The sequence below is a fragment of the Lepisosteus oculatus genome, chromosome 3, assembly GCF_040954835.1.
Source record: "Lepisosteus oculatus isolate fLepOcu1 chromosome 3, fLepOcu1.hap2, whole genome shotgun sequence".
Classification (NCBI taxonomy): domain Eukaryota; kingdom Metazoa; phylum Chordata; class Actinopteri; order Semionotiformes; family Lepisosteidae; genus Lepisosteus; species Lepisosteus oculatus.
In genome coordinates, this window is record NC_090698.1 from 1,174,636 (window position 1) to 1,187,099 (window position 12,464).

Here is a 12,464-nt window from a genome sequence, read left to right on the forward strand (position 1 = left end):
TCATTCTTTTTTCAGTAGGCGTTTATCTCTTTTATTACTTCTCTGCAGTGTCAGTGATAAGGGAATCAGAATTTATTTCAGTTTCTGTTTAGTAGTGTAGAATAAAGGCAGTCACCCAATTTCCTTTTATGTAGTTTTGTATATATTAGAGCTGTATATATTTGTATTGAAAATTACCCTTTTACATTTTTTACAACTTCCACAGCCAAGCAGTTGTATCTTCTAGGATGAAAAACCGAGCAGAGATTAAAACTTTATTAAATACTTAAGCAAAAAATCATACTATCTTGTATCATTTTCTCTTTAATTAAATGTTACCAGGCATGATGGGGTTGCTTTGGTCAACTTGTAGTTTTAACAATACTGGTAGGTTTTATTACTCATTAGACAACCTGGTACTCCAGAGAGTAATCCCTTCATTTTCTGAACCTACAATTGCAAGGACATTTACTGTCTCAGAGCCCAGTGCATTCTGCCCAGCTGCAAGGAGGGCATCAGCTCCAGCTCCTCTGGAGTGGCGAGTGAGATCTGTCCTGATCTCCAACCACTTCGCTTCCTTTCACCTGACTTATGGCAGCTGACAAGGCTCTTGTCTGGTTCTATTTTACAATGTCGGGAAGCTGTTTTTTCAGAACTGTGTTTTCAGGTTGTATTTTTGGAATGTACTTGTGTTTTGAGGCCACAACTACAGACAGTGTTTAGTTAAGAAATGAATTCACGAGCACGACTACGATCCAGTTCACAAATGTACAAGTAGAAAGATGAAGCTTTGACGTTTTTCACAGCTGTGATCAGGAATTTGGTAGTGCAGTTTCACAGCAGGGATAGTATGGGTTTGTGTGTGTTCCCGTTATATCTGTTTCATACCACATCATAAGACTTCGTATGGCAGAATACATCACATATACAAATGTTTATAGATATTATTTGTGTAGAGACTACCTAAAAAATAAGAAAGAAGTACTCTAAAGAGACACAAAGGGTCTCTGTTAGTATTGGCTTTTGTTTTTACTCCGCGGGCTTTCAGTTATGCACACATTACTGGAACAAGTACTTGTTGTGTAGTGAATTTAAGATCATGAAAGCTTCTCTTCTGATAATGTTGTTAGAGATCTCAATATAATAAAAATAAATATGAGGGAGATTTTTACAGACTTTTTTTTTACTTTATTTTTAGACATCCTCTTTTCTGTGCCTTTTTTATAAAATGCAACTGGTCATTTATCTCGTTTTAAAAGTTCAAGCTAAAAATGTCATATGCGTCAACCGAAGGTTTCTCAGTCGAAACTTTCTTTTCAGCAGGAATAAACCTTTACCTGTTCCTTTGCAGCCACTGCATGCTGACGCAGCTCCCCACCTGAATTTAAAATACACATATACAGGCTCAGCCACAGCTGTTTTACCTTTCATCTCCAGCTCTCTTAATTAGTTGCTTTCATGCTGTGTATCTCTTTTGGAACTGCTGTATTCAGTGCAGATTCGCAAGGGAGCCAGAGCCCCTCCTGGCGAGCAATGAGCACAAGGCAGGACACACCCTGGATGGGACACCAGTCCATCGCAGCACACATACAGACACACACACAAGGACCAGTCTTCCCAGAAGACAATTCACCTACCAGTATATCTCAGGACAGGACTGCAGGAGGAAACCAGCGCGCCTGAGGGAAGCCCATGCGAATATATGAACTCCACACTGACAGTGTGACCCCAGGAGCCCTGCCTGTCATTAGCAAGACACACCACTGCATCACCATTCTGTCCTATTTAGTTACTTAGAATACTAGAATCCATTTTGTTTCTTAAACTATACCTGAAATTGATATTTCTTCTATGTTTATTAAGCACCTGTAGTTAGGAGTGCTAAGGAATGACCTAATCCAGGCAGAGGATGTGATTACAGCTGATACTGGATGGCTTGTAGAGGATCTGAGAAACCTGGAACATGCATTATTGTCGAACAGCCCTGGTAATGGTTCCATTTGCCACAAAGTAACTGAATAACATTGGAGCATGTCTATACTTATGTCTGCTACTGCATAGCGTATATTATTAATTTGGTAATGACTTTTTCCACGACTGATAAAATGTCAGTTGCTAATAATGAATACCTGCTTAAATTGGAGACCTACACTAGCGTGATCCATACCGCCCTGTGAGGAAGGTGTATTATCGAACTGGACCAGAGACAGAGAGAGGCTCTAGTTGTATTGACACAGTTCTCATTCTGTACAGCCATGAAAGAGCCTCTTCTCATAGTGCAGGGTCACTTCGTACCTGGGACATCCTAACCTTCAGTGACACGGACGTTCGCATGAAGCTTACCTCAATGCTGAGCATTTTCTCTTCCCTAAAGTAGAATCTCATTATTACTACACTGCAGCTTCTAGCTGGTGTGATTAATTGAAATTCTTGGTGCAGGACTTGGGATTTACCTTCTGCTTTTTAATTGGTATAAGTGTTCCCTGTCCCTGACCGACAGTCGTAAAAACAGGATGGCCTTTGTACATATGATTTATATCATCATAGTTATGATCGGCTTTTGGGTGCAGGAGACCATTCTTTGTTTGCAATTTTCTGGTCTTCCTATCCATCTCCTGGATTTCCTGCTCTCTCCAGTCAATAATTCCAAAGCTGTACTGCTACACGGGCACTGCTAAGCTGTTTATCACTTGCATCTTGTTCTTCGAGTTAAGCTCAGTGCCAAGGATGAGTCTGACTTGGTGGGAGTATTCTTCCTGGATTTTCTCTTTCATTTTTATCTTTTTTGCGAATCTCTGCTTTATTACTCTATTACTGGGGGACCCCACGGTTCCACAATGGGACTGTGTTTTTGACTGAGTTCATCTTGAGGGTCCTTGCTTATACCATGGCGGGTCATGATGTTTTCTGCAGTGCTTGACAGGCGACTCCTTTGCCAAGCTCGGACAGAATTGCTATGTCATTGCGAAGGGATGCAGTTTTGTTCTTAATTCGTATCTTCCACTTGGGTCCTTCGCAAGATACTGGCCTACGCGGCACCCTTGGTTGATTTAGCCAGATACTGCTGCTGCGGTGTCTCTCAGTTGGTTTATCTTTACAAGAGTTAGATGTTCATCCTTACAGATCCTGGCCAGACCTAAGTTGGCAGCTTTCAGTAGCTCACTTGTTTCTTTGTTAGGCCTGTCTTTGTTGACGTCTTTTCACTCCTTGTTGCTGATGGGCGGCAGCTCAAGAAGCTTTAGCCTAATCTGTTATTCCATGCCATCAGTTGGTACGATGCCTTGTGGTTGCTCGGGTGATGTTGCTTCCAGATGTTGTTCTTCAGGTGCCGTTTCCTGCTTGGCGTGGAGTAGACTGTGGGCTTCTTGGCTGCCCAAGTTAATCTTTAACTCGACTGCTTTTATTGTTTCGTCTGTCTCCACCTCTGTGGGCCAACCTGTTCTCGATATTCCTGCAGACGCCAGCGAGTCCACTTGCTGTCATATTGGGCTGGAGATTTGGATTTTTTCCTCTCCAGATGGCAAACGTTTCCTTGGTCTTTGTCGCTTTAATTTTAACCGCAAAATAATATGCCCACAATCACTTCTTTGTGTACTTTGTGTACTCCTCATGTGTCCAGTGGTGTCTACTTTTTATTATCTGAACTGGTTTTCTTGGTCTAGTTGCACTATCAGTTGCACTATCAGTTGGGCTGTGTTGAGTATTCTCGGTGCGGTGACCAGATTGATCTGTAAGAGGTGCCGACTCATTAATTTTGTATTTTTCGACCCCAACTTGTTCGGTGATCACTGGGGGACGTTTATCCTTGTTTATCCACGCGAAGAGCGATGAGGCATGAGAAAGCTTTATTACCAGTCATCATAATTTATTCAAGTGGATCGCACTTAGTCTGGTCTCTACTCGTCGACCTGTCCGGCTTGGGCGACCCTGCGGGCTTCACTTGAAGAGTCGTTGAGACACGCAAGCTCCTCGACCACAACAAGGTGGCGAGCCGCCGGGAAGCTGTAATAATTATAACTGCCAAACAGACTATATCGGCCAAATGGGTCTAATTTGTAACTGCTCTTATATAAAGTGCCCAGATCCTTAGCACAAAACAGGAGAAAGAATGAAATGGAATCTGCCTGGTGTATAACTAAATCATGAATATGAATAGAGTCAGAAAGAGCTCAGGTGGAATGTGTCTCTCAGAGGCTGAGGTCTTGGCTCCAATGTTCAGGTGTACCAGGTTATTCACTGTCTTGGGGTACATGGTAACTCTAGGCTTTGTTTGAGCAATACACTCTCCATTGCCAGCACCTTATGAATGTGAATGTTCTCTTAGGAGAGCGGTGTCTACACACTACAACTTCTAACCTGGGTCCTGTAAGGGAGACACTGTTATCGGTGCTTTGGCAGAAGAGGTTTCCAGTTGATTTGGATTTTCCTACCCTATGTTTACTATCTGTTCAACATGAACTCCAGGAATCAAAAAAGAAGATCACACAAAGTGGGAGAGAATAGCAGTTACAAACAAAAATTTGCCAGAGGCTCAGCATCTGCTTAAATGTAGAGTTAGTATAAAAGTGCAATGTCATTCTAGACCTCATTAATGAAAAACATTTACCAGATATCTCTGGCCAACAGTGAAGACAATACTATTTTACTTAGTATCTTCTCTTGCAGCTTGCTCTGACATTAAAATACAGCAGGTAACACTCTCAATTTTATTTGAAAGTACTAAATTATAAGTGCAGGTAACAGATACATTTAAAATGTTTTCAAAGATGTTTCTGTAGTGTCTAAAAGGCTGTTTTAGGGGTGTGTGTTGAGCTGTGATGAAGACGATTACACAGCAGCTAGGCCGTTGCCTCGATGACTCTGGGTTTTCCCACTGCAGCCTCTCTGCAGAGGCCGGCCTCTGGTTACGTCAGCCTGCTGCAGCTAGGAATGCTGAGCCACCAGCGTGTTTCACTATGACCTACCCCCTTTCAAAAAACAACTCATGCATTCAGCACCTCTTCTCCTTAAATGGAAAGGTTGTCTTTGTTTGTTGATGTTTTGTAAATGGGCTTTCTTATGGGAACAAAGAGTGAGGGTATTTTACAACTTTTTGGCGCTGACATTTTTTTATTGGTAACGGTACAGCAGCTCTTCCCATCAGTGGTTCCAGCCCTGCCCTCCACACACACCAGCCTGCCTCTCGGAGGCCTTTCCCACCTTCAGGCTACACCAAGTAATAATACAAATGTATGTAAAAGAAATTAACCTGACTGAAACCCACAAGTTTATTTTCAAAGGCAGATTTCAGTGCCTCAGTACCTTTATCTCTATAGAGACGTTCTCTGTTCACGCATTGCAGCAGAACACATAGTCTTGTGGGCTGTTTCTTTCATAGGGATGGGTGGTGAGAGAGGACAAAAGGGAAAGGTGTGTTGAAATTAAGATTAATATGGTCTTGAGCCTTTAAGAGAACACAGCTCCGGTCTGCAGAGCGGCCTGCGGATATGGGTTTGTGTGCTTCCCCGAAGCCCTGTGGCTTTAGGAAAGCAGTGCAGGGCAGGTCTATTCATGGCACTGCTGTGGTGTGTGTGTGTCACACCTGCTGCGTGAATTAGGGCAGACTTGTGGTTTGCTTGTATTTCAGATGCCTTGCCTGTGATTGCAGGAGAATTGTTCTATATCCTGAAAAAATCTATTAAAAGACTACTTAACCTGTGGTAAATGTACAGTACAAATACTACTTAATCTGTGGTTTAAACCCTTTTGTGCCTCTGCAATCTGTGTGTCAGTTTATGTTCTAAAAGCTAATAATGTCATGTAGGATGTTTAAAAATGAAGTGCACTTCCTCTTGTCCATTGCCACTGAAATTAATCTATATGGAAGTGTTTGTTTTTAATAAATTCTTATTCTACAGTTTTTAATGATCATTTTCTTAATCCTGTTCTTATTTTATGACTACTGCTACTGATTACAACTATTATACAGGACAAGTGAGGTCTCATACTTGAATTAAAGATAATGGTATTAATATGGAACTGAAGCTGATAAAAACCAAAGCATTCAAGTACCAAGTAAACAACAATGACTGCAAGAGAATTTAATCATATATGAAAGATAGTCTACTGTATATTTTTTAAACACAAAGTCGTTTTGTGAACTTTTAATTGTTTTCAGCGTTAGATTTCTGTAGGTTATAAAAAAAAGATAATCAACAGATTCTCATGAATACCCAAGTTCCCTAAAATACTGCTTTGTGTTGGGGGATTAGGAAGCAAATGGCAAATATTTTATCGAGTCATATGTAATAATGTAAATATTTAATCAAATATTTCAAGTACATAAGACAGATTCCATTTTAGAGAAAAATAAATCAGAATGCTTTTCTTTTTGTGTTCATTTGGATTTCATTTTGAACCTAGATTTTGAAAAGAGCTGGTCACCTGATCCGTGGGCGTCAGAGAGGGCAGGGCTGGCAAGATGAGATGACATTTTATTATAGTGTTCATGCCTAGGAACATTCAGGAATTTACCTGGCACGATTTCTATTTATATATATATATCAAGGGGACTTTTTAGAGTACAGTAAATGAACAAATAGGTCACCTTTTGCTGATTAAATCCTGGTCATTTTGCTGCTCCTCATGTTCTGCGCAGTCTGCGCACATCAGTGGGGAGACTATGTGAATGCTTACACCCTCCTGTGTAAGCAGAGTGGACGGTCCAGGGTGGGCTGCCCTGGCTTCCCAAGGCTTCAGTAGGCTGGAAAATGTAATTAATAATTGAATTTAAACATTACAGTCGTGAAATAGGATTAAGATCAATATTAACTACTGTGTACACACCTTTCAGACTGCTTGAATACAAACTGAGACCTGGTAGAAGTATCACTTCATCTTTGCACCAAAAGGGAGAGATTAAAATTACTTTGTTAGCTAATGAATGTTGGGTCCTTAACCACCCATTAATAAATATCTGTCCTTGGCTCAGATAGCTTTTAACTATATGCAACCTGATCATTCACCTTTTTTTAAATAACTTATTATGCATGTACCTGTGCTCTAAAAGTTTTTTCCTAAAAACGGTGCCCCACAGAGCAGATGTGGTGGAATAGAGAAAATGAGATTGCTGGGAACTACAGGAAGGTGATCAAACATGCAGGATTCAGAGTCTGTGAGGGAGGTCTTTACCTCACCTGTCCAGAACCCCCATCAGCACCTGTGTGTACAAGCAGAGACGTACTGTACCAATGACTAGAAGCCAGCTGGTCAACATGGGCGTTGGAAGGTTAACATATGATCAAAGGAAGATTTTGCTTTTCAGACAGTATCTGTGCCTAACTGTTCTAAGGTCCACAAAAAAGCACAAATTAAACTGTAAAAAAGGGAAACGTTGAGTGCACATTCAAAATTATACTACTGTCAAGACAGTTAATGTTACAAGGATATGCTCTCCAACTGAAATAGCAACATCTAGTATTATTAAGGATTTCATACCATAATCCAATGTATTGTCTCTTGACAAAATGTTCATCATTCTGCATCTGTAATAATATTTGGTGCTTGCACTAAAAATGTGAAAATGTGCATATTTACAGTAATTTCTTAAATAAAAGTGTAAAGTAAAACTACTGAAAATTACATTTGCTGTATTTCAGAGTGTTATTATACAAAATAATTTCTACTGTTGCATGCTCGTTGCATATGTTTGGTCATGCTATTTATGAAAAAAAGTAGAAGCTGTGAAAAGTCCCCTGGGATTCAGAAAACTTCCTTTCTGGGTCCTGAAAGATCTTCTGTAAGTCAGATATGGCAGTCTTGTCTTCAGTCCAGTATTCCGCCGCTTGTGTGTTTCTATTGTTTTATTATATTCAGAGTTGATGGTTATATTTTGATATTAATATCTTAATTTCAAATAGCAAGTTATTGCTACAATACTGCCGTCTTGACCTAGGCATTCATGGTTACCCAAGCTGAAAGTGAACCTACAACAAAAACAGTGCCTCAGTTCCAAAGCAAGGGGCAGATGTCTGCTGTGTGCATGTGACCCCGCCGCCCATTCCCACCCAGTGAGTCCCACCTGCTGAAGCTGTGGATCCCGAAACCACACGAGCGCTGTGAAATACTGATCTTCAAACAGTACAGTGTCTGTGAAAAGTCTGCTCAGCATGATTGCCTTGGTAATTGTGAATAAATAAAATAGCAGAGAGAATGAAGCTGGAGCGTCAGGCCTCTGTGAGGTCCTGCTCACGGGCAGCACCTGCCTGCGGTGCACACAGATGTCTCGGCCCCTGGGGACCCTCCTGGTGCACTTTTTAGATGAATCAGAGCCGTTTGAAGACACAGACTGCTAGGGAACATTTCATCTAAGTGTCTGGAAAGCAAAACGATGACCAGCTGCACATGTTTTTTTTCCTTCCAGGCCTGTGGTGGTGTGTGTTTGTTTCAATGTGTCCAGAATTGTCTAAAAGTTTCTCGTCCTGTTGAGGGTCCCTCTCCCATCCATGTGCAAGGCAGGACTCTCATCTGCCCTCACTCTGGGCTGGACAGTGGGAGCACTGCCCACCACACTGACCCTCACCAAGAAACATCCATTCACAACAGCACTGACTCACACACAGAGCCCAGTGTGATCGCTCACGTGTGTGGGCGTGAGTCCTTCCTGTAGGAGTTTGTCACGACATCATGTCAGGTTACTGTAAATATCAAGCTTGTGACTACATTTTTAATGTTTTTTTTTTTTTACTGCTTCTAAGATGATTGTTTTTATTACGCAGGTTGTGCCTGTATTCCCGAGTAGTGCAGGCTCAAGTTCCTCTTTTCTTCCTAGGGGGGAAATTTCTTGAGCTTTGAATGCGTCAGTGTTCACTGCCAACCAACTGTATGTAAATTAGGATCCATTGAAAACTGTGGACCTGGAGACCTGATGTAGGAATCAAAGTGACAGATCTAGATACTGTCAAACATTAGCAGGAACAGTCAGCTCAACAAGCCATCTTCAGTATGAACTAAGTTTTTCTTTTAGTGCTTTAGCTATAGCATATATTCCTAGAAGTGGTTTATTCTTACTACTGGTTCAGAAAAATCCACAATTGCCCAATCACTTGCTCCCTTTTTATGGACTCCTTGACCTTTTGTAGCATCTTCAGAGCTTACTACCTACATTTGTTGGGAAACTCCCCCCTGAAAATGAGCTGGCTGTGTGGTTTCTGCTAGGGGATCATTTGTTTGGCAGAATGTTTCAGCAGGCTGCGGATCGGAGAAGCTGCAGGGATTTTAATGGCATCTCGGCCTCTCTCGGGCTCCATTTACGCCGCCTCTGAACTTGTGCTGCTAGTGTCTCTGCCCTTCTTCCTCCACCCTGTATCCTCCTCCCGTATCTGTCTTTGTAAATCCACAGTTAATTGCATAACGTTTTACTTCAACTCCATAGTTTTCAATAATCTTATTCTAAGAAGTATTTTCACATTACATTTACATTTTCAAAGCCTCATTCATTTATTGCTGTTGACACAGCAATAGAACACGCTTATCAATGTACAGTGCCTATGAAAAGTATTCACCCCCACTTGTCAAAGTGAAAAAAAATCAAGACACTTTGCTAAATTAATTGAAAACAAAATCAAAATAATTGAATGCATAAGTATTGCCCCCCCCCCAGAGTTAATACTTGGTAGGACCACCTTTGGCAGCAATTACAGCTGTGAGTCTTTGGGTAAGTCTCTATCAGCGTTGCACATCTTGACATTGGACTTTTTGCCTATTCTTCTTGGCAAAATTGCTCAAGCTCCATCAAGTTGGATGGGGGCTGTTTGTGAACGGCACTTTTTAAGTAATTCCACAGAAGCTCAATTGGATGGAGGTCTGGGCTTTGACTGGGCCACTCCAGGACTTTAACCTTTTTGGTTTTAAGCCGCTCTGTGGCTTTTGCTGTGTGTTTCAGGTCACTGTCCTGTTGGAAGATGAATCGTCTTCCCAGTCCCAGTGCTCTTGCGGATTGCAGCACGTTTTCCTACAGGATTTTTCTGTACTTAGCGCCATCCATTTGTCCTTCTATCCTTATGAGTTTTCCAGTCCCAGCCGCAGAGAAGCGTCCCCAAAGCATGATGCTGCCACCACCATGCTTCACTGTAGGGATGGGGTTCTCAGTGTAATGTGCTGTGTTAGGTTTGTGCCAAACATAGCACTTAGCACTTAGCAGGTCCAAAAGTTCAGTTTTTGGTCTCATCAGGCCATAGAATCTTCCTCCAAATTGTTGAGTGTCTCACATGCCTCTTGGCAAACTCCTGCCGAGATGTGATGCGAGTTTCTTCCCCCACAAAGGCTTTCTTCTTGCCACCCTTCTGTACAAGCCAGGTTTATGAAGTGTGTGTGCTACTGTTGTCATGCACAGTGTCTCGCATCTCTGTCATGGAGGACTGTAACTCCTTTAGAGTTGCTGTAGGCCTCTTGTTGGCCTCCCTTACTACGGCTCTTCTTGTCTGGGCACTCAGTGTTTGAGGACGGCCAGTTCTGGGCAGATTCACGGTTGTTCCATATTTTCTCACCTTTTTAAAGATGGACTTCACTGTGCTTCAGGATATATTCAATGCCTTGGAAATGTTCTTATATCCTTGCCCTGACTGGTATTTTTGAAGAACCTTGTCTCGGATCATGCTTGGAATGTTCCTTGGTCTTCATGGTGTAGTGTTTCCTTGGAAAAGCACTAAGTGGGGAAGCTCCCAGACACAGGTGTGTTTATTCTGAAATTATGTGAAACACCTCAGCTGCACACAGGTGGACTCCAGTCAAGTAATTCTGTGACTTGGAGAAGAGAGCTGGTTACTCCAGAGGTAATTTTAGGTGTGTCAAAATAAGGGGGTGAATACTCATGCATTCACTTATGTTTTTCATTTTTAATTAGTAAAATGTCTTGATTTTTTTTCTCCCTTTGACATTATAGAGTACTTTGTGTTGATGAGGGGCAAAAATGCAGTTCAATACATCATGGGTCCATGTGTAACACAATAAAAGGTGAAAGTGTCTGGTGGGGGGTGAATACTTTTCTAGGGACTGTATACAGTACATCCATTTTCCACTCTTCCCCCTCTTCATAGCTCATGGTGCCTTCCTGTTGGCAGTGCATTTGTCTCCAGTGCTCTGTCTTAAGGTCAGGTTTGCATGTAGACTGTCTTTTTGAATAACCCTTATGTTTAGTCGAGTGCTGTAATTACATTTTACTCATCTTGCATTTTTAAAAGTGCCAGATCCAAACAGGAAGTGTGACAACTGAAAAGTGCTTCATGTGTCACTGTGTTTGAAAGGTTTGCTGCTGAGATCCAGATTCTGCTGTTGAACAAGAAACTATTCCCTGACAGGAGAATCTGGAGGACAGTCAGGATTCTTTATGGTCTATTTCAGTATATATGACGATTTTTCCTGGCAATGTACCCATCTTGTACATAAGCAGGACACATCAGTCACTGGATACACGAATGTGTGGCTATATACTGTAGAGAAACAGCATAGACAGATACTACACAGTGATTGAGATAGACTGTTGAAAATGTACAGTTTCTGAGGTTAACATCACTTCCTCCTTCAGACTCGAGTGATAGTGTTTCTGTGCAGCTACAGACTTTTTCTCTTGTAGGTAACTGGTGTGGGATACTATCATCACTAGGCTGCATTTAGCTGTAAAAACCCCATTTATAAGTTAACTTATGTAATTGGGAAACAAATTCTACTCAAAAACCACGATTTCTTGGAGCCACGTGGAACTGCCGAGACCACACACTAGCCCGGTGACGATTTCTTCCAGAGCTGAGCTTTCTGGGCTGAATGTGAGCTCTACTCTCTGCGTGGAGGGGAGGAGCAGGTCGTGGGTCAATTAAAACCAGGGGTTCCTGCCCAGTCCGCTCCCTGTGTGCTGTGCAAACTGCCCTTGTCACTTCCGCTCTGGAGTTTCCCCTTGGCTCCCAGCCTGCGCTGCTCCCAGCGGCTCAGTGCCAAGCACAGAGGAGAGGTTATGTTTGGACTTTTGTCTTTCTCTTGCCTGTGGTGGTGGGGGGTTTGGGGCCTGAGCAGGAGTTTGAGAAAACAGCTAATTTTAGAAATGAAGCAACAATTATTAACTCTTTCGAGGGGGGAGTGTGGGTGGTGGGTGTGGTTGGGGGTAGAATGAAGGCTTTTTCAGTGGAGCATTTGAGTTTCCTCTTTATCTCAGAATTAACTTTTTTTTTAAATTAAAACCTGCTGTAAGAAAATCACTTTCCCACATTAATCTTTTAAACTCAATCATTCGCTGTACTGTATGTTATTATACCGTATGTCCCCCCCAGCTTTGTCTCTTTTTCGTGGTACCGATTCTGTTGTGCAATTTGGAATTTTTTTTGGAATTTGTAACGTACCTTCAACCCGATGCCCCTGGTTTAGACAATGCATATCTTGTCGTAGATACTACTTTTGGATGGCTTCACCAATAGTTACACAGTGAAGTTTTTGCAGAATGCCTCAGTATTTACCTC